Raw genomic sequence first — 21,817 nt, 5'->3', positions numbered from 1 at the left:
GGAAGAGGGTCGTTGATGATCACCACGTTGGAGGGGAAGGCGTCAAGCGATGTCGTGTCGGAGTTGACAAGTATCGGGTCGGTGGAGCCAACCGACTCCAAGTCCGCGGCAAGCTCACCGGAGACGTGGAGTTGGTCGAGGAGGCTGGCGAGGTGGCTCTCGGGGCAGCCTGTGCCCGCGTCAGACGCGGGCTCGTCGGAGATGCGAGCCTCACCAAGAAGATCGGCGAGGCAGCTCGCCGCGCAGGCGTCGGCGACGCCTTGCAGCGCGTCGGGCCAAGCGCCATCGGGTGAGCCGGGCTGACTACGCACGCTGGGAAGGAAAAGGGTTCCCGTCCAGAACTGGTCTCCAGACGACGGTGCACCTGGCCCCACGGTGGGCGCCAAATGTCGGGTGGTTGGTGCGACATATGCCAGCAGGTGGCTTATCATTGTGGGAGCCAATAAAACGTCGCCGGTGCCTGGAAACGGGATAAGGCGAAGACATGCACGCCGACGAATCTTACCCAGCTTCAGGGCTCTCCGTGGAGATAACACCCCTACTGCTGCTCTGCGGGGTCTCCGCATGGTCACTAGATCAACGGATAGCTACAAGAGGCTCCTTGAGCTGTTCGGTGAAAGGATGAAGAAGGGCAAGGCTAACCTGCTTCTCCTCTCGGTGTGGTGTCTAGAACTACCGGAAAAAGGTCCCCCTGCATGGGTGCCCTGTGGGGTTTATATAGGCCTACCCCCCAGGGGTACAATGGTAATCCGGCTGGGCGCGGGCCCCAGCTGTCTATGTCTACGCTCGCCGGCTTCTCCGCCGACCGATGGGGCCCGCCGACTGGTGGACCCCGCCGGCTGCCGGCCTTCTGGTCGACAGGCCGGTCCCACCGCTCCGGGGTCTTGTCGGAGGCTGGTTACTATTGCCTCGCCTCTAGTGACGAGGGCTTCGTCGTGGTAAGCATGGCTACAGTGCCGCCGACGGGCGGCTCATCACTGTAGCCTTACCTCGTCTTATCTCCTTAATGAGGCGCCTCCTTCGAGGGAGAGAGCTGGCTGGCTATTGGGAGCCGGCCATACCCCAGGCCGACTGCGGGAGGCCTGGCCACCTTTGGGTGTCTCCCTGACTGAGGGGGTCCGCCACCCACGGGTCGTACTGACTGCTCGCCGTGGGCGACGTCATGGTCAGCATGGCAACAGTGCCACGCCGGACGGGTGATGGCCGCCCCGTACGGCGTACTGGGGCCATGCGTGCCCCGGGATTCGGGGGTGGCAGGCTTCACTGTAGCCACGCCCCATCTCATCGTCGTTACATGGGCGCAGACTCTGAGGGCACGGTCTTGGCCGCCTGCTGAGGGGCCGGCTTCTTGGAGTCGGCCTTCTCGTGGCCGACTTCTTGGAGCCGGCCCTCTCATGGTTTTGTTTCCCAAGGATTCTAGGGCTGGGCCGCCTTCGTGCAGCCGGACTGAGAGGTAGCCAGCTGGGGGAAGGCGGCCTCATGTCTTGGATGCTTGGAGGCTCGATCAGCCTATAATTTTTCTGAAGAGCCAGGGGGAGCCGGCTAGGCTACCCGTGGTCATTTACTCCAACATTCCGCTATTGGTTATTGACCGGAAACGAGTCTCGGTCATGTCTACATAGTTCTCGAACCCGTAGGGTCCGCATGCATAACGTTCGGTGACGATCGATATTATGAGTTTATGTGTTTTGATGTACCGAAGGTAGTTCAGAGTCCCGGGTGAGATCGGGGACATGATGAGGAGTCTCGAAATGGTCGAGATGTAAAGATCGATATATTGGACGACTATATTCGGACATCGGAAAGGTTCCGAGTGATTCGGGTATTTATCGGAGTACCGGAGAGTTGCGGGAATTCGCCGGGGAGTATATGGGCCTTATTCGGCTATAGGGGAAAGAGAGAGGGGAGGCTGCACGCCTTCCCAAGGCCTAGTCCGAATTGGACTAGGGGGAGGGGCGGCGCCCCCTTCTTCCTTCTCTTATCTTTTCCCTTTCCTTCTCTCCTACTCCTACTACATGGAAGGGGGAGGAATCCTTCTCCCGGTGGGAGTAGGACTCCCCAGGGCGCGCCATAGTAGAGGGCCGGCCCTCCCCCTCCTCCACTCCTTTATATACGGGGGAGGGGGCACCCCATTGACACATAAGTTGACCAGTTGATCCTTTAGCCGTGTGCGGTGCCACCTCTACCATAATCCACCTCGGTCATATCGTAGCGGTGCTTAGGCGAAGCCCTACGTCGGTAGCATCATCATCACCGTCATCACGTCGTCGTGCTAACGGAACTCTCCCTCGAAGCTCTGCTGGATCGGAGTTCATGGGACGTCACCAAGCTGAATGTGTGCTGAACTCGGAGGTGCCGTACGTTCGGTACTTGGATCGGTCAGATCGTGAAGATGTACGACTACATCAACCGCGTTCTCATAACGCTTCCTCTTATGGTCTACGAGGGTACGTGGACGACACTCTCCCCTCTCGTTGCTATACATCACCATGATCTTGCGTGTGCGTAGGAATTATTTCGAAATTACTGCGTTCCCCAACAGTGGCATCCGGGCCAGATTTATGCGTAGATGTTATATGCACGAGTAGAACACAAAGGAGTTGTGGGCGTGGGCATACACATATTTCTTGCCGTCACTAGTTGATTCTTGATTCAGCGGCATTGTTGGGTGAAGCGGCATAGACCGACATTACATGTATGCTTACGCGAGACTGGTTTTACCGGCGTGCTTCGCACATAGGTGGCTTGTGGGTGTCTATTTCTCCAGCTTTCATTGAATCGGATTCAATGAACAGGGTTCTTTCTGAAGATCAAAAAGCAATCACTATACCGCGTTTTGGTTTTTTGATGCGTAGGTAAGAGCGGTTCCTGCTCAGCCCGTAGCAGCCACGTAAAACTTGCAACAACAAAGTAGAGGACATCTAACTTGTTTTTGCAGGTCATGTTGTGATGTGATATGGTCAAGACATGATGCTAAATTTTATTGTATGAGATGATCATGTTTTGTAACACAGTTATCAGCAACTGGCAGGAGCCATATGGTTGTCGCTTTATTGTATGAAATGCAATCGCCATGTAATTGATTTACTTTATCACTAAGCGGTAGCGATAGTCGTGGAGGCAATAGTTGCATGAAGACAATGATGCTTCGATGGAGATCAAGGTGTCAAGCCGGTGACGATGGTGATCATGACGGTGCTTTGGAGATGAAGATCACAGGCACAAGATGATGATGGCCATATCATATCACTTATATTGATTGCATGTGATGTTTATCTTTTATGCGTCTTATTTTGCTTAGATCGATGGTAGCATTATAAGATGATCTCTCACTAAATTTCAAGGTATAAGTGTTCTCCCTGAGTATGCACCGTTGCAAAAGTTCGTCATGCTGAAACACCATGTGATGATCGGGTGTGATAAGCTCTACATTCACATACAACGGGTACAAGCCAGTTTTGCACACGCGGAATACTTGGGTTAAACTTGACGAGCCTAGCATATGCAGATATGGCCTCGGAACACTGGAGACCGAAAGGTCGAGCGTGAATCATATAGTAGATATGGTCAACATAGTGATGTTCACCATTGAAAACTACTCCATCTCACGTGATGATCGGACATGGTTTAGTTGATTTGGATCACGTGATCATTTAGATGACTAGAGGGATGTCTATCTAAGTGGGAGTTCTTATGTAATATGATTAATTGAACTTTAATTTATCATGAACTTAGTCCTGATAGTATTTGCATAACTATGTTGTAGATCAATAGCTCGCGGTGTAGCTCCACGTTTATTTTTTATATGTTCCTAGAGAAAAACTATGTTGAAAGATGATAGTAGCAATGATGCATACTAGGTCCGTGATCTGAGGATTATCCTCATTGCTGCATAGAAGAATTATGTCCTTGATGCACTGCTAGGTGACGAACCTATTACAGGAGCAAATGCAGACGTTATGAACGTTTGGCAATGCTCGGTATGATGAGTACTTGATAGTTTAGTGCACCATGCATTACGGCTTAGAATTGGGACTTCAAAAATGTTTTCAGTGACATAGAGCATATGAGATGTTCCAAGAGTTGAAATTGATATTTCATACTCATGCCTATGTCAAGAGATATGAGACCTCTGACAATACTTTGACCACAAGATGGAGGAGAATAGCTCAACCAGTGAGCATGTGCTCAGAATGTCTAAGTACTACAATCACTTGAATCAAGTGGGAGTTAATCTTCCAGATAAGATAGTGATTGACAGAGTTCTCTAGTCAATATCACCAAGTTACTAGAACTTCGTGATGAACTACAATATGCAAGGGATAACGGAAACGATTCCCAAGCTCTTCATGATGCTGAAATCGACGAATGTAGAAATCAAGAAAAGCATCAAGTGTTGATGGTTGACAAGACCACTAGTTTCAAGAAAAGGGCAAAGGGAAGAAGGGGAACTTCAAGAAGAACAGCAAGCAAGTTGCTTCTCAAGTGAAGAAGCCCAAGTCTAGACCTAAGTGATACGTCTCCAACATATCTATAATTTTTTATTGTTCCATGCTATATTATATTCTGTTTTGGACATTATTAGGGTTTATTATACACTTTTATATTATTTTTGGGACTAACCTATTAACCGGAGGCCCAGCCCAGAATTGCTGTTTTTTGCCTATCTTAGGGTTTCACAGAAAAAGAATATCAAACAGAGTCCAAACGGAATGAAACCTTCGGGAACGTGATTTTCGGAATGAACATGATCTAGAGGACTTGGACCCTACGTCAAGACATCAACCAGGAGGCTGATACGTCTCCAACGTATCTATAATTTTTGATTGCTCCATGCTATATTATCTACTGTTTTGGGCAATATTGGGCTTTATTATCCACTTTTATATTATTTTTGGGACTAACCTATTAACCGGAGGCCCAGCCCAAATTTGCTGTTTTATGCCTATTTCAGGGTTTTGAAGAAAAGGAATATCAGACGGAGTCGAAACAGAACGAAATCAACTGGAGAAGTTATTTTTGGAAGGAAACACACCTGATGGACTTGGACCCCACGTCAGAAGATACGGGAGCTTCCCACGAGGGTGGGGGGCGCGCCCACCCCCCTAGGGCGCGCCCCCTGCCTCGTGGGGCCCCCATGGCTCCCCTGACGTGCTTCTTCTGCCTATATAACTCCATATACCCTAAAACTTCCAGAACAGAGATTAGATCGGGAGTTTCGCTGCCAGAAGCCTCCGTAGCCACCGAAAACCAATCTAGACCCGTTCCGGCACCCTGCCGGAGGGGGCAATCCTTCTCCGGTGGCCATCTTCATCATCCCGGTGCTCTCCATGAGGAGGAGGGAGTAGTTCTCCCTCGGGGCTGAGGGTATGTACCAGTAGCTATGTGTTTGATCTCTCTCTCTCTCTCGTGTTCTTGATTAGGCACGATCTTGATGTATCGCGAGCTTTCCTACTATAGTTGGATCTTATGTTTCTCCTCCCCCTCTACTCTCTTGTGATGAATTGAGTTTCCCCTTTGAAGTTATCTTATCGGATTGAGTCTTTAAAGATTTGAGAACACTTGATGTATGTCTTGCCGTGCGTATCTGTGGTGACAATGGGATACCACGTGATTCACTTGATGTATTTTTTGGTGATCAACTTGCGGGTTCCGCCCATGAACCTATGCATAGGGGTTGGCACACGTTTTCGTCGTGATTCTCCGGTAGAACTTTGGGGCACTCTTTGAGGTCCTTTGTGTTGGTTGAATAGATGAATCTGAGATTGTGTGATGCATATCGTATAATCATACCCACGGATACTTGAGGTGACATTGGAGTATCTAGGTGACATTAGGGTTTTGGTTGATTTGTGTCTTAAGGTGTTATTCTAGTACGAACTCTAGGGCTGTTTGTGACACTTATAGGAATAGCCCAACGAATTGATTGGAAAGAATAACTTTGAGGTGGTTTCGTACCCTACCATAATCTCTTTGTTTGTTCTCCGCTATTAGTGACTTTGGAGTGACTCTCTGTTGCATGTTGAGGGATAGTTTTATGATCCAATTATGTTAGTATTGTTGAGAGGACTTACACTAGTGAAAGTATGAAACCTAGGCCTTGTTTCAACACATTGCAATACTGTTTACGCTCACTTTTCTCATTCGTTACCTTGCTGTTTTTATAATTTCAGATTACAAATACCTTTATCTACTATCCATATACCACTTGTTTCACCATCTCTTCGCCGAACTAGTGCACCTATACAATTTACCATTGTATTGGGTGTGTTGGGGACACAAGAGACTCTTTGTTATTTGGTTGCAGGGTTTCTTGAGAGAGACCATCTTCATCCTACGCCTCCTACGGATTGATAAACCTTAGGTCATCCACTTGAGGGAAATTTGCTACTGTCCTACAAACCTCTGCACTTGGAGGCCCAACAACGTCTACAAGAAGAAGGTTGTGTAGTAGACATTAGAGGCCACGAGGTAGGGGGCGCGCCTACCCCCCTGGGCGCGCCCTCCACCCTCGTGGGCCCCCTGTTGCTCCACCGACGTACTCCTTCCTCCTATATATACCTACGTACCCCATACGGAGCCAAAACCCTAATTCCACCATTGTAACTTTCCGTATCCACGAGATCCCATCTTGGGGCCTATTCTGGAGCTCCGCCGGAGGGGGCATCGATCACGGAGGGCTTCTACATCAACACCATAGCCCTTCCGATGAAGTGTGAGTAGTTTACCTCAGACCTACGGGTCCATAGTTATTAGTTAGATGGCTTCTTCTCTCTTTTTGGATCTCAATACAAAGTTCTCCCCCTCTCTTGTGGAGATCTATTCGATGTAATCTTCTTTTGCGATGTGTTTGTTGAGACCAATGAATTGTGTGTTTATGATCAAGTTTATCTATGAACAATATTTGAATCTTCTCTGAATTCTTTTATGTATGATTGGTTATCCTTGAGTCTCTTTGAATTATCAGTTTGGTTTGGCCTACTAGATTGATCTTTCTTGCAATGGGAGAAGTGCTTAGCTTTGGGTTCAATCTTGCGGTGTCCTTTCCCAGTGATAGTAGGGGCAGCAAGGCACCTATTGTATTATTGCCATCAAGGATAACAAGATGGGGTTTATTTCGTATTGCATGAGTTTATCCCTCTACATCATGTCATCTTGCTTAAAGCGTTACTCTGTTCTCTTGAACTTAATACTCTAGATGCATGTTGGATAGCGGTCGATGTGTGGAGTAATAGTAGTAGATGCAGGCAGGAGTCGGTCTACTTGTCTCGGACGTGATGCCTATATACATGATCATACCTAGATATTCTCATAATTATGCTCAATTCTGTCAATTGCTCAACAGTAATTTGTTTACCCACCGTGAATACTTATGCTCTCGAGAGAAACCACTAGTGAAACCTATGGCCCCCGGGTCTATCTTCCATCATATTAATCTTCCAATACTTAGTTATTTTTATTGCCTTTTATGTTACTTTGCATCTTTATCATAAAAATACCAAAAATATTATCCTATCATATCTATCAGATCTCACTCTCGTAAGTGACCGTGTAGGGATTGATAAACCCTTATCGCGTTGGTTGCGAGGATTTATTTGTTTGTGTAGGTACGAGGGACTCGTGCATGGCCTCCTACTGGATTGATACCTTGGTTCTCAAAAACTAGGGGAAATACTTATGCTACTTTGTTGCACCACCCTTTCCTCTTCAAGGGAAAACCAACGCAGGTGCTCAAGAGGTAGCAGGAAGGATTCTGGCGCCGTTGCCGGGGAGGTCTACGCAAAAGTCAACATACCAAGTACCCATCGCAACCTTATCTCCCGCATTACATTATTTGCCATTTGCCTCTCGTTTTCGTCTCCCCCACTTCACCCTTGCCATTTTATTCGCCCTCTCGCTCTCTATCCTCCCTCTCTTTCTATATTTGCCTCTTTTTGCCCGTTCCTCGTTTGCTTGTGTGTTGGATTGCTTGCTTGTCACGATGTCTCAAGATAACACTAAATTGTGTGACTTTACCAATACCAACAACAATGATTTTATTAGCACTCCGATTGCTCCTCTTACCGATGGTGAATCTTGTGAAATTAATGCTGCCTTGCTGAATCTTGTCATGAAAGATCCATTTTCCAGCCTTCCTAGTGAAGATGCTACTACCCATCTAAATGGCTTCGTTGATTTGTGTGATATGCAAAAGAAGAAAGATGTGGATAATGATATTGTTAAATTGAAGTTATTTCCTTTTTCGCTTAGAGATCGTGCTAAAGCTTGGTTTTCGTCTTTGCCTAAAAATAGTATTGACTCGTGGAATAAGTGCAAAGATGCTTTTATCTCTAAGTATTTTCCTCCCGCTAAGATCATCTATCTTAGAAACAATATTATGAATTTTAAGCAACTTGATCATGAACATGTTGCACAAGCTTGGGAGAGGATGAAATTAATGATATGTAATTGCTCTACACATGGTTTGAATTTGTGGATGATTATACAAAAATTTTATGCCGGATTGAATTTTGCTTCTAGAAATCTCTTAGATTCGGCCGCGGGAGGCACTTTTATGGAAATCACTTTAGGAGAAGCTACTAAACTCCTATATAATATTATGGTTAATTGTTCTCAGTGGCACACTGAAAGATCTACTAATAAGAAAGTGCATGCGATATAAGAAATTAATGTTTTGTGTGGAAAGATGGATGAACTTATGAAATTATTTGCTAATAAAAGTGTTTCTTCTAATCCTAATGATATGCCTTTGTCTACTTTGATTGAGAATAATAACGAATCTATGGATGTGAATTTTGTTGGTAGGAATAATTTCGGTAACAACGCATATAGAGGAAACTTTAACCCTAAGCCCTATCCTAGTAATTCCTCTAATAATTATGGTCATTCCTACAACAATTCCGATGGAAATTATAATAAGATGCCCTCTGATTTTGAATCTAATATTAAAGAATTTATTACTTCGCAAAAGAATTTCAATGCTTTGATTGAAGAAAAATTGCTTAAGGTTGATGAGTTGGCTAGGAACGATGATAGAATTTCTCTTGATGTTGATTCTTTGAACCTTAGATATATTCCACCTAAGCATGATATCAATGAGTCTCTCAAAGCCATGAGAATTTCCATTGATGAGTGCAAAGAAAGAACCGCTAGGATGCGTGCTAAGAAAGATTGCTTTATAAAAGAGTGTTCTTCTAGTTTCCATGATAATAAAGATGAAGATCTAAAAGTTATTGATGTGTCCCCTATTAAATCTTTGTTTTGCAATATGAATCTTGATAATGATGGGACTGAATATGATCCACCTTTACCTAGACGGCGTTCCAAAAATTCGGAGTCTTTAGATCACGATGCTAAAAGTGGGATTGAAGAAGTCAAAACTTTAAATATTGATGAACCCACTATTTTGGATTTCAAGGAATTTAATTATGACAATTTCTTTTTGATAGAGTGTATTTCCTTGTTGCAATCCGTGCTAAATTCTCCTCATGCTTATAGTCAAAATAAAGCATTTACTAAACATGTCGTTGATGCTTTGATGCAATCTTATGAAGAAAAACTTGAGTTGGAAGTTTCTATCCCTATAAAACTTTATGATGAGTGGGAACCTACTATTAAAATTAAAATTGAAGATCATGAATGCTATGCTTTGTGTGATTTGGGTGCTGGTGTTTCCACGATTCCAAAGACTTTGTGTGATTTGTTAGGTTTCCGTGATTTTGATGATTGCTCTTTAAACTTGCATCTTGCAGATTCCATTATTAAGAAAACTATGGGAAGAATTAATGATGTTCTTATTTTTGCAAATAGGAATTATGTGCCCGTACATTCTATTGTTCTTGACATAGATTGCAATCCTTCATGTCCTATTATTCTTGGTAGACCTTTCCTTAGAACGATTGGTGCAATTATTGATATGAAGGAGGGAATATTAGATTCCAATTTCCATTCAGGAAAGGCATGGAACACTTCCCTAGAAAGAAAATTAAATTACCTTATGAATATATTATGAGAGCCACTTATGGATTGCCTACCAAAGATGGAAACACCTAGATCTATCCTTGCTTTTTATGCCTAGCTAGGGGCGTTAAACGATAGCGCTTGTTGGGAGGCAACCCAATTTTATTTTTATTCCTTGCTTTTTGCTCCTGTTTAGTAATAAATAATTTATCTATCCTCTGTTTTGGTTGTTTTTTTGTGTTTAATTAGTGTTTGTGCCAAGTAGAACCGTTGGGAAGACTTGGGAAAAGTCTTGTTAATCTTGCTGTAAAAAACAGAAACTTTAGCGCTCACGAGAACTGCTGCCATTTTTATTTGGAAAGTGATATTTAGTTAATTATTTTTTAATATGATTATTAGATAAATTCCTAACTTCAAGAAATTTATTTTAGAATTTTTGTGGTTCCAGATCTTGCGTTAGCTACAGATTACTACAGACTGTTATGTTTTTGACAGATTCTGTTTTTCGTGTGTTGTTTGCTTATTTTGATGAATCTATGGCTAGTAAAATAGTTTATAAACCATAGAGAAGTTGGAATACAGTAGGTTTAACACCAATATAAATAAATAATTAGTTCATTACAGTACCTTGAAGTGGTGTTTTGTTTTCTTTCGCTAACGGAGCTCATGAGATTTTCTACTTTAAGTTTTGTGTTGTGAAGTTTTCATGTTTTGGGTAAAGATTTGATGGATTATGGAACAAGGAGTGGCCAGAGCCTAAGCTTGGGGATGCCCAAGGCACCCCCAATATAATCTAAGGACACCTAAAAGCCAAAGCTTAGGGATGCCCCGGAAGGCATCCCCTCTTTCGTCTACTTCTCTCGGTAACTTTACTTGGAGCTATATTTTTATTTACCACATGATATGTGTTTTGCTTGGAGCGTCTTGTATTATTTGAGTCTTTATTTTTTAGTTTTCCACAATCATCCTTGCTTCACACACCTTTTTGAGACAGACATACATGATTCGGAAATTATTAAAATACTCTATGTGCTTCACTTATATCTTTTGAGTTATATAGTTTTTGCTCTAGTGCTTCACTTATATCTTTTAGAGCACGTCGGTGGATTTGTTTTATAGAAACCATTGTTCTCTCATGCTTCACTTAGATTATTTTGAGAGTCCTACAAAACAGCATGGTAATTTGCTTTAATTATTTGAGGCATTCAAGATTAAATAAATAAAATTTTCTTATGAGTGTGTTGAATACTATGAGAAGTTTGAAACTTGATAATTGTTTTGAGATATGGAGATGGTGATATTATAGTCGTGCTAGTTGAGTAGTTGTGAATTTGAGAAATGCTTGTGTTGAAGTTTGTGATTCCCGTAGCATGCACGTATGGTGAACAGTTATGTTAAGAAGTCGGAGCATGATGTATTTATTGATTGTCCTCCTTATGAGTGGCGGTCGGGGACGAGCGATGGTCTTTTCCTACCAATCTATCCCCCTAGGAGCATGTGCATAGTACTTTGCTTCGATAACTAATAGATTTTTGCAATAAGTATGTGAGTTCTTTATGACTAATGTTGAGTCCATGGATTATACGCACTCTCACCATTCCACCATTGCTAGCCTCTCTAATACCGCGCACCTTTCGCCGGTATCATACACCCACCATATACCTTCCTCAAAACAGCCACCATACCTACCTATCATGGCATTTCCATAGCCATTCCGAGATATATTGCCATGCAACTTTCCACTGTTCCGTCTATCATGACATGCTCCATCATTATCATATTGCTTTGCATGATCATGTAGTTGACATTTTAGCTGTGGCAAAGCCATCGTTCATAATTCTTTCATATAAGTCACTCATGCATCATTGTTATCCCGGTACACCGTTGGAGGCATTCACATAGAGTGATACTTTGTTCTAGTATCAAGTTGTAATCATTGAGTTGTAAATAAATAGAAGTGTGATGATCATCATTCATAGAGTATTGTCCCAAATAAAGAAAAGAGAAAGGCCAAAGAAAAAAAAGGCCCAAAAATATATATAAATTAAAAGGGGCAATACTACTATCATCTTTCCACACTTGTGCTTCAAAGTAGCACCATGATCTTCATAATAGAGAGTCTCCTATGTTATCACTTTCATATACTAGTGGGAATTTTTCATTATAGAACTTGGCTTGTATATTCCAACGATGGGCTTCCTCAAAATGCCTTGGGTCTTCGTGAGCAAGCAAGTTGGATGCACACCCATTTAGTTTCTTTTTGTTGAGCTTTCATATATTTATAGCTCTAGTGCATCCGTTGCGCAATCCCTACTCACTCACATTGATATCTATTGATGGGCATCTCCATAGCCCATTGATACGCCTAGTTGATGTGAGACTATCTTCTCCCTTTTTGTCTTCTCCACAACCACCATTCTATTCCACCTATAGTGCTATGTCCATGGCTCACGCTCATGTATTGCGTGAAGATTGAAAAAGTTTGCGAACATTAAAAGTATGAAACAATTGCTTGGCTTGTCATCGGGGTTGTGCATGATTTGAATACTTTGTGTGGTGAAGATGGAGCATAGCCAGACTATATGATTTTGTAGGGATAACTTTCTTTGGCCATGTTATTTTGAAGAGACATAATTGCTTAGTTAGTATGCTTGAAGTATTATTATTTCTATGTCAATATTAAAATTTTGTCTTGAATCTTTCGGATCTGAATATTCATACCACAATTAAGAGAATTACATGAAATTATGCCAAGTAGCATTCCACATCAAAAATTCTGTTTTTATCATTTACCTACTCGAGGACGAGCATGAATTAAGCTTGGGGATGCTTGATACATCTCCAACGTATCTATAATTTTTTATTGCTCCATGCTATATTATATTCTGTTTTGGACATTACTGGGCTTTATTATACACTTTTATATTATCTTTGGGACTAACCTATTAGCCGGAGGCCCAGCCCAAAATTGTTGTTTTTGCCTATTTTAGGGTTTCGCAGAAAAGGAATATCAAACGGAGTCCAAACAGAATGAAACCTTCGGGAACGTGATTTTAGGAACGAACATGATCCAGAGGACTTGGACCCTACGTCAAGACATCAACCAGGAGGCCACGAGGTAGGGGGCGCACCTACCCCCTGGGCGCGCCCTCCACCCTCGTGGGCCCCCTGTTGCTCCACCGACGTACTCCTTCCTCCTATATATACCTACGTACCCCATACGGAGCCAAAACCCTAATTCCACCATTGTAACTTTCCGTATCCACGAGATCCCATCTTGGGGCCTATTCTGGAGCTCCGCCGGAGGGGGCATCGATCACGGAGGGCTTCTACATCAACACCATAGCCCTTCCGATGAAGTGTGAGTAGTTTACCTCAGACCTACAGGTCCATAGTTATTAGCTAGATGGCTTCTTCTCTCTTTTTGGATCTCAATACAAAGTTCTCCCCCTCTCTTGTGGAGATCTATTCGATGTAATCTTCTTTTGCGGTGTGTTTATTGAGACCGATGAATTGTGGATTTATTATCAAGTTTATCTATGAACAATATTTGAATCTTCTCTGAATTCTTTTATGTATGATTGGTTATCTTTGCAAGTCTCTTCGAATTATCAGTTTGGTTTGGCTTACTAGATTGATCTTTCTTGCAATGGGAGAAGTGCTTAGCTTTTGGTTCAATCTTGCGGTGTCCTTTCCTAGTGACAATAGGGACAGCAAGGCACGTATTGTATTGTTGCCATCGAGGATAACAAGATGGGTGTTTATTTCATATTGCATGAGTTTATCCCTCTACATCATGTCATCTTGCTTAAAGCGTTACTCTGTTCTCTTGAACTTAATACTCTAGATGCATGCTGGATAGCGGTCGATGTGTGGAGTAATAGTAGTAGATGCAGGCAAGAGTCGGTCTACTTGTCTCGGACGTGATGCCTATATATATGATCATACCTAGATATTCTCATAATTATGCTCAATTCTGTCAATTTCTCAACAGTAATTTGTTTACCCGCCGTGAATGCTTATGCTCTCGAGGGAAGCCACTAGTGAAACCTATGGCCCCCAGGTCTATCTTCCATCATATTAATCTTCCAATACTTAGTTATTTTATTGCCTTTTATTTTAATTTGCATCTTTATCGTAAAAATACAAAAAATATTATCCTATCATATCTATCAGATCTCACTCTCTTAAGTGACCGTGTAGGGATTGACAACCCCTTATCCCGTTGGTTGCGAGGATTTATTTGTTTGTGTAGGTACGAGGGATTCGTGTGTGGCCTCCTACTGGATTGATACCTTGGTTCTCAAAAACTGAGGGAAATACTTACACTACTTTGCTGCACCACGTTTTCCTCTTCAAGGGAAAACCAACTCAAGTGCTCAAGAGGTAGCACTAAGCATGAGACTAAGTGCTTCTACTACAAAGGGACTGGTCACTAGAAGCAGAACTGCCCCAAGTATTTGGAGGATAAGAAGGATGGCAAAGTGAATAAAGGTATATTTGATATACATGTTATTGATGTGTACTTTACTAATGTTTATAGCAACCCCTTAGTATTTGATACTAGTTCAGCTGCTAAAGATTAGTAACTCAAAACAGGAGTTGCAGAATGAACAGAGACTAGTTAAGGGTGAAGTGACGATGTGTGTTGGAAGTGGTTCCAAGATTGATATGATCATCATCGCACACTCCCTATACTTTCAGGATTAGTGTTCAACCTAAATAAATGTTATTTGGTATTTGCGTTAAGAATGAATATGATTTGATCATGTTTATTGCAATACGGTTATTCATTTAAGTGAGAGAATAATTGTTGTTCTGTTTACATGAATAAAATCTTCAATGGTCATACACCCGAGGTGAATGGTTTATTGAATTTTGATCGTAGTGATACACATATTCATAACATTGAAGCCAAAAGATGCAAAGTTAATAATGATAGTGCAACTTATTTTGGCACTGCCATTTAGGTCATATTGGTGTAAAGCGCATGAAGAAAATCCATGCTGATAAGCTTTTGGAATCACTTGATTATGAATCAGTTGATGCTTGCGAACCATGCCTCATAGGAAAGATGACTAAGACTCCGTTCTGCGGAACAATGGAGAAAGCAACTGAATTATTGGAAATAATACATACTGATGTATGCGATCTGATAAGTGTTGAGGCTCGAGGCGGGTATCGTTATTTTCTAACCTTCACAGATGATTTGAGCAGATATGGGTATATCTACTTAATGAAACATAAGTCTGAAACATTTGAAAAGTTCAAAGAATTTCAGAGTGAAGTGGAAATTCATCGTAACAAGAAAATAAAGTTTCTATGATCTGATCGCGGAGGCGAATATTTGAGTTACGAGTTTGATCTTCATTTGAAACAATGCGGAATAGTTTCGCAACTCACGTCACCTGGAACACCATAGCATAATGGTGTGTCCGAACATCATAACCGTACTTTATTGGATATAGTGCAATCTATGATGTCTCTTACCGATTTACCACTATCGTTTTTGGGGTTATGCATTAGAGACAGCTTCATTCACGTTAAAAAGGGCACCATCTAAATCCGTTGAGACGACACCTTATGAACTGTGGTTTAGCAAGAAACCTAAGTTGTCTTTTCTTAAAGTTTAGGGTTGTGATGCTTATGTGAAAAAGTTTCAGCCTGATAAGCACAAACCTAAATCGGAAAAGTGCGTCTTCATACGATACCCAAAAGAAACTGTTGGGTACACCTTCTATCACACATCTGAAAGGCAATATCTTTGTTGCTAAAGAGTGGATCCTTTTTAGAGAAGAATTTTCTCTCGAAAGAAGTGACTGGGAGGAATGTAGAACTTGATGAGGTAATTGTACCTTCTCCCGAATTGGAAAGTAGTTCATCACATAAATCAGTTCTAGTGATCTCTACACCAATTAGTGAGGAAGCTAATGATGATGATCATGAAACTTCAGATCAAGTTACTACCGAACCTCGTAGGACAACCAGAGTATGGTCCGCACCAGAGTGGTACGGTAATCCTTTCTGGAAATCATGCTACTAGACCATGACGAACCTACGAACTATGAGGAAGCAATGATGAGCCCAGATTCCCCAAAATGGCTTGAGGCCATGAAATCTGAGATGGGATCCATGTATGAGAACAAAGTATGGACTTTGATTGACTTGCCCGATGATCGGTGAGTCATTGAGAATAAATGGATCTTCAAGAGGAAGACGGACACTGATAGTAGTGTTACTATCTACAAAGCTCGAATTGTCGCAAAATGTTTTCGACAAGTTCAAGGTGTTAACTACGATGAGATTTTCTCACTCGTATCGATGCTTAAAAGTCTGTCTGAATCATGTTAGTAGTTGCCGCATTTTTTGAAATCTGGCAAATGGATGTCAAAATTACATTCCTTAATGGATTTCTTAAAGAAGAAGTTGTATATGATGCAACCAGAAGGTTTTGTCGATACTGAAGGTGCTAACAAAGTGAGCAAGCTCCAGCGATCCATCTATGGACTGGTGCAAGCATCCCGGAGTTGGAATATATGCTTTGATAAAGTGATCAAAGCATATGGTTTTATACAGACTTGCGGTGAAGCCTTTATTTACAAGAAAGTGAGTGGGAACACTACAACATTTCTGATAAGTATATGTGAATGACATATTGTTGATCGGAAATAATGTAGAATTTTCTGGAAAGCATAAAGGAGTGTTTGAAAAGAGTTTTCAAAGAAAGACCTCGATGAACCTACTTACATATTGAGCATCAAGTCTATAGAGATAGATCAAGACGCTTGATATATTTTCAATGAGTACATACCTTGACAAGATTTTGAAGTAGTTTGAAATGGAATAGTCAGAGAAGGAGTTCTTGCCTGTGTTCCAAGGTGTGAAGTAGAGTAAAGACTCAAAACCCGACCACTGCAAAAAATAGAAAGAGAATGAAAAGTCATTCCCTATGCCTCGGCCATAGGTTCTATAAAGTATGCTATGCTATTTACCAGTCCTATTGTATACCTTAGCATGATTCTGGCAAGGGAGTACAATAGTGATCTAGGAGTAGATCACTGGACAGCGGTCAAAATTATCCTTAGAGGACTAAGGAAATATTTCTCAGTTATCGAGGTGATAAAAGACTTCATCGTAAAGAGTTACGTCGATCCAAGCTTTTTACATCGATCTAGATGACTCTAAGTCTCGATCTGGATACATATTGAAAGTGGGAGCAATTAACTAGAGTAGCTCTGTGCAAAGCATTGTAGACATAGAAATTTGTGAAATACAGACGGATCTAAATGTTGCAGACCCGTAGACTAAACTTCTCTCACAAGCAAAACATGATCACTCTTTGGGTGTTAATCACATAGCGATGCGAACTAGATTATTGACTCTAGTAAACCCTTTGGGTATTAGTCACATGGAGATGTGAACTAATCACATAAATATGTGAACTACATTATTGACTCTAGTTCAAGTGGGAGACTGAAGGAAATATGCCCTAGAGGCAATAATAAAGTTGTTATTTATATTTCCTTATATCATGATAAATGTTTATTATTCATGCTAGAATTGTATTAACCGGAAACTTAGTACATGTGTGAATACATAGACAAACAGAGGGTCACTAGTTTGCCTCTACTCGACAGCTCGTTGAATCAATGATGGTTATGTTTCCTAACCATAGACATGAGTTGTCATTTGATTAACGGGATCACATCATTAGAGAATGATGTGATTGACTTGACCCATCCATTAGCTTAGCACGATGATCGTTTAGTTTGTTGCGATTGCTTTCTTCATGACTTATACATGTTCCTATGACTATGAGATTATGCAACTCCCGAGTACCGGAGGAACACTTTGTGTCTCCGATGGTACTTGTTGAGTTGGCATAGCTCGAGATATGGATTTGTCACTCCGATTGTCGGAGAGGTATCCCTGGGCCCTCTCGGTAGCACATCACAATAAGCCTTGCAAGCAATGTAGCTAATGAGTTAGTTACGGGATGTAGCATTATGCAACGAGTAAAGAGACTTGCCGGTAACGAGATTGAACTAGGTATTGAGATACCGACGATCGAATCTCAGGCAAGTAACATACCGATGACAAAGGGAACAACGTATGTTATTATGCGGTTTGACCGATAAAGATCTTCGTAGAATATGTAGGAACAAATATGAGCATCTAGGTTCTGCTATTGGTTATTGACCGAAGACGAGTCTCGGTCATGTCTACATAGTTCTCGAACCCATAGGGTCCGCACACTTAACGTTCGGTGACGATCGATATTATGAGTTTATGTGTTTTGATGTACCGAAGGTAGTTCGGAGTCCCGGATGAGATCGGGGACATGACGAGGAGTCTCAAAATGGTTGAGACGTAAAGATCGATATACTGGACGACTATATTCGTACATCGGAAAGGTTCCGAGTGATTCGGGTATTTATCAGAGTACTGGAGAGTTATGGGAATTCGCCCGGGAGTATATGGGCCTTATTGGGCTTTAGGGGAAAGAGGGAGGGGGGGGCGCCCCCCCCCCCCCCTCAAGGCCTAGTCCGAATTGGACTAGGAGAGGGGCGATAGTTGGAGTGATGACAACGATGCTTCGATGGAGATCATGGTGTTAAGCCGGTGACGATGGTGATCATGACGGTGCTTTGGAGATGGAGATCACAGGCACAAGATGATGATGGTCATATCATATCACTTATATTGATTGCATGTGATGTTTATCCTTTATGCATCTTATTTTTCTTAATTCGACGGTAGCATTATAAGATGATCTCTCACTAAATTTCAAGGTATAAGTGTTCTCCCTGAGTATGCACCGTTGCTATAGTTCGTCGTGCCGAGACACCACGTGATGATCGGGTGTGATAAGCTCTACGTTCACATACAACGGGTGCAAGCCAGTTTTGCACATGCAGAATACTTGGGTTAAACTTGACGAGCCTAGCATATGCAGATATGGCCTCGGAACACTGGAGACCGAAAGGTCGAGCGTGAATCATATAGTAGATATGATCAACATAGTGATGTTCACCATTGAAAACTACTCCATCTCACGTGATGATCGGACATGGTTTAGTTGATATGGATCACGTGATCACTTACATGATTAGAGAGATGTTTATATAAGTGGGAGTTCTTAAGTAATTTGATTAATTGAACTTTAATTTATCATGAACTTAGTACCTGATAGTATTTTGCATGTCTATGTTGTGGTAGATAGATGGCCCGTGCTGTTGTTCTGTTGAATTTTAATGTGTTCCTAGAGAAAGCTAAGTTGAAAGATGATGGTAGCAACTACACGGACTAGGTCCGTAACTTGAGGATTATCCTCATTGCTGCACAGAAGAATTACGTCCTGGAACCACCGCTAGGTGACAAACCCGCTGCAGGAGCAACGCTAGATGTTATGAACACCTGGCAGAGCAAAGCTGATGACTACTCGATGGTTTAGTGTGCCATGCTTTACGGCTTAGAACCGGGACTTCAACGACGTTTTGAACGTCATGGAGCATATGAGATGTTCCAGGAGTTGAAGTTAATATTTCAAGCAAATGCTCGGATTGAGAGATATGAAGTCTCCAATAAGTTCTACAGCTACAGGTTGGAGGAGAATAGTTATGTCAGTGAACATATACTCAGAATGTCTGGGTACCACAACCACTTGACTCAACTGGGAGTTAATCTTCCTGATGACAGTGTCATTGACAGAGTTCTTGAATCATTGCCACCAAGCTACAAGAGCTTCGTGATGAACTATAATATGCAAGGGATGGATAAGACGATTCCTAAGCTCTTCGCAATGTTAAAGGCTGCGGAGGTAGAAATCAAGAAGGAGCATCAAGTGTTGATGGTCAACAAGACCACCAGTTTCAAGAAAAAGGGTAAAGGGAAGAAGGGGAACTTCAAGAAGAACAGCAAGCCAGTTGCTGCTCAAGTGAAGAAACCCAAGTCTGGACCTAAGCCTGAGACTGAGTGCTTCTACTGCAAAGGAACTGGTCACTGGAAGCGGAACTGCCCCAAGTATTTGGTGGAGAAGAAGGATGGCAAAGTGAAAGGTATATTTGATATACATGTTATTGATGTGTACCTTACTAATGCTCGCAGTAGTGCCTAGGTATTTGATACTGGTTCAGTTCCTAACATTTGCAACTCGAAAGAGAGTCTACGGATTAAGCAAATATTGGCTAAGGACGAGGTGACGATGCGCGTGGGAAATGGTTCCAAAGTCGATGTGATCACCGTCGGCACGCTACCTCTACATCTACCTTCGGGATTAGTATTAGACCTAAATAATTGTTATTTGGTTTCAGCGTTGAGCATGAACATTATATCTAGATCTTGTTTGATGCGAGATGGTTATTCATTTAAATCAGAGAATAATGGCTATTCTATTTATATGAGTAATATCTTTTATGGTCATGCACCCTTGATGAGTGGTCTATTTTTACTAAATCTTGATAGTAGTGATACACATGTTCATAGTATTGAAGCCAAAAGATGCAGAGTTGATAATGATAGTGCAACTTATTTGTGGCACTGACGTTTAGGTCATATTGGTGTAAAGCGCATGAAGAAACTCCATTCTGATGGACTTTTGGAATCACTTGATTATGAATCACTTGGTACTTGTGAACCATGCCTCATGGGCAAGATGACTAAAACTCCATTCTCCGGAACAATGGAGCGAGCAACAGAGTTATTGGAAATCATACATACTGATGTATGTGGTCCAATGAACATTGAAGCTCGTGGCAGATATCGTTATTTTCTCACCTTCACAGATGATTTAAGCAGATATGGGTATATCTACTTAATGAAACATAAGTCTGAAACATTTGAAAAGTTCAAAGAATTTCAGAGTGAAGTGGAAAATCATCGTAACAAGAAAATCAAATTTCTACGATCTGATCGTGGAGGTGAATATTTGAGTTATGAGTTTGGACTTCATTTGAAACAATGCGGAATAGTTTCGCAACTCACGCCACCTAGAAAACCGCAGCGTAATGGTGTGTCCGAACATCGTAATCGTACTTTATTGGATATGGTGCGATCTATGATGCCTCTCACTGATTTACCGCTATCATTTTGGGGTTACACTTTAGAGACGGCTACATTCACGTGAAATAGGGCACCATCTAAATCCGTTGAGACGACACCTTATGAACTGTGGTTTGGCAAGAAACCCAAGTTATCGTTTCTTAAAGTTTGGGGCTTCGATGCTTATGTGAAAAACCTTCAACCTGATAAGCTCGAACCCAAATCGGAGAAATGTGTCTTCATAGGATACCCAAAGGAGACTGTTGGGTACACCTTCTATCACAGACCCGAAGGCAAGATATTCGTTGCTAAGAATGGATCCTTTCTAGAGAAGGAGTTTCTCTCAAAAGAAGTGAGTGGGGGAAAGTAGAACTTGACGAGGTAATTGTACCTTCTCCCTTATTGGAAAGTAGTACATCACTGAAATCAGTTCCAGTGATTCCTACACCAGTAAGTGAGGAAGCTAATGATGATGATCATAAAACTTATGATCAAGTTACTACCGAACCTCGTAGGTCAACCAGAGTAAGATCCACACCAGAGTGGTACGGTAATCCTGTTCTGGAAGTCATGTTACTTGACCATGACGAACCTACGAACTATGAGGAAGCGATGATGAGCCCAGATTCCGCAAAATGGCTTGAGGCCATGAACTCTGAGATGGGATCCATGTATGAGAACAAAGTATGGACTTTGGTTGACTTTCCCAATGATCGGCAAGCCATAGAGAATAAATGGATCTTCAAGAAGAAGACTGACGCTGACGGTAATGTTACTGTCTACAAAGCTCGACTTGTTGCGCAAGGTTTTCGGCAAG

The sequence above is a fragment of the Triticum urartu genome, chromosome 2, assembly GCF_003073215.2.
Source record: "Triticum urartu cultivar G1812 chromosome 2, Tu2.1, whole genome shotgun sequence".
Classification (NCBI taxonomy): domain Eukaryota; kingdom Viridiplantae; phylum Streptophyta; class Magnoliopsida; order Poales; family Poaceae; genus Triticum; species Triticum urartu.
This window is presented reverse-complemented; position numbering follows the sequence as displayed.